Source organism: Rutidosis leptorrhynchoides, chromosome 4 (assembly GCF_046630445.1).
Source record: "Rutidosis leptorrhynchoides isolate AG116_Rl617_1_P2 chromosome 4, CSIRO_AGI_Rlap_v1, whole genome shotgun sequence".
NCBI classification, from domain to species: domain Eukaryota; kingdom Viridiplantae; phylum Streptophyta; class Magnoliopsida; order Asterales; family Asteraceae; genus Rutidosis; species Rutidosis leptorrhynchoides.
The window spans coordinates 593,504,025-593,506,658 of record NC_092336.1 but is presented as its reverse complement, the minus strand read 5'-3'; positions in this window follow the sequence as shown (position 1 = coordinate 593,506,658).

Below are 2,634 nucleotides of genomic sequence, written 5' to 3'. Positions count from 1 at the left end.
GTAATCCTACAAGTCCCGCAATTAACGCACCACTATCAATAAGTCTAAGACTAGGCACCTATTACAAGGTCTCCTAATTCCCTTAGACTATGCTCTGATACCACTTGTAATAACCCAAATCCGTTTAACTAAAAACGGAGTACATTTTTTCTTTTTTCTTTTTATTAGTTAGGTCCCATTAATATAATACATTTTCAACTCTGTTTTAATCGAAACATAACATCATAACGATACGTTTAACAATCTATCAATACCCTTGGCACACAAATTACACTTTACAAAATCATTTGTAATAATGACCCGATCACAAGAAATACGGGTTAAGACTCAATAACCCAACCCAATACCGAGAGCATAATCTCGGGGACTACCAAATCTCCCATCCGCGTCCAAATATCCAAAAGCTACCCCGTCGAGCCCAAGCGCTCCTAAGCATCTAGTCTACAACTAGCTAGCTTCATAATCACAATACCTGTAAAAAGGTAAACAACGAGAGGGGTAAGCATAAAGCTTAGTGAATGCAATAATTATACACATACCTATATAATATACCTACTTGCAAACACTTACTCACATACCGCATACATGCTAGCAACACAAATAGCTTATCATCACAATACAAAGCTATAAACCTCCAATACCACAAGCTAGCATAACAATAGCATATATATAACCCGAACAATATAGTATGCTACACTACAACACAATAACCATGGTTAACCAACACACAAGGGAATGGTACTTCGAATTTCCCACCGGTGTTCATAACAACCGTTAGTGTACAACGAAATATATCACTAACCCCGAGGCGACACGAACAACGAAATATCCGTTCAAGCAATCGTTAGTGTACAACAAAATATATCACTAACTCTTGGTGGTATAGACATGTATACCCGGCCCCATCCCCCGCTCTACAAATAGATACATTATATACACACATGTATAATCATTCCACTCACCTCGTGAACTCGAGCATTACAAAACATGCACGAAATCTTCACCACACGCAACCGAGCAAGATTTTACCTATAATACGCATATAGGTATACACATAATCAACATACAACCCCATTTGGACTCTCGACCCGCCCAAATGAACAACAAGTGCAAAATATACCCTTTTGCACTTTTAACGCTACCCGAAGGTCCAAAACTAACGAGACTAGTTCCCGCGTTCTCGAAATACCCAATTATGTCAACTTTAACCTTTAAACGCATACTAGCTCGTATTTTACACAAAACCCATTCCATGGTTGACCAAGTTTGACTTTATTGCTAAAACACCAAATTTTAACCTAAAATCACTTCTCGCGAGTAATTACATGAAAAACATCATTTAACACTCAACAAAAGCGTTTAACATCCAATTAATCCAAATTAGTGTCATCCTCAATTTTGACCCAATTCAAATTGCTCATTTTGACCAAAGTCATAAAACGCTCCAAAATCACTAACGACTAGTGATTATATTTCCAAGACAACCACTAACACTTAAATCAAGTATTTACCTACTTGATTTACCAAAACTTGACTTAAAACTTAATTTGACAACGAATCGAGCTTACTTGTCCCGAAATACCCATTTGACCCGTTTTGACCTAAATTAGGGTTTACACCCAAAAACCAAGTCAACACAAATGTTCTAACGTTTAACCAACACATGCAAGACCCAAACTCATAATTTCATCACTCGAAACCCACTTTGACACATAAACCCTAATTTTGACCCATTTCAAAATTAGTCAACTCAAATACACCCAAAAGGGTTCCAACGCGTCCAAAATCACTAAACTAAGTGATTACACCCAAAACCAAAGCCTAATCATGGTCAAAATGTCAATCAACCCAAAACCCGCCATGTATCAAAAATAACTAGTTTCCATAAACCTACTTCATCATCTAAATGGGTTTTACAACTAAAAAGCTAAAAACCCTAACTTGAATACCAAATCATAAAGATGAATTTCGGAGTTAGAACATACTATCACTATCACAATGTAGCCGTGAACGAGGAGAACAACTTTAACTCTTGAGACCCGACCCGAATCACTCTTCTTCATCCCCGATTTGAGCTTTCTCTCTCTAAACCCTTTACTCTCTCTCTAGAGTTTGGGGTGTGAGTGGGAGGGAAGAAATGAGAAGGAAATGAGGTTTAGATAAAATTGGGATCAGTTTTATGGCCAAAGACCCGTCCATATGTGAAATACCAACTTTGCCCCTCATTTAACTCATTAAAAGGCTGAAAAGTACCAGAACGTGCCTATTGTCGCGCCGCGGAGCAGATTTGTCGCGCCGTGGCCCAAAGGGTGATTTTAGATCACTTTTTTTAAGATTTCTGACCTTCAAAATAGGCATTTGTCGCGCCGTGGCCATTCTGGTCGCGCCGCAGCATTTGCCTGTTTCATCCGAACTTCAGCAAACTTGTTTTGGCCATAACTTTTTGACCGTAACTCCGTTTTCGATGAATCAAATATCGTTGGAAACGTAACAATATTTCCTTTCTAATGGTAAGGTTTTGAAATATTAACTAAAATTTATTTGGGGTTAAAAAGGTACATACACACCTTGTAACTCAAACAACATCCAGTTTTCTTCGACATTCGAACAAGCAACACGTACATGCTTGGTACC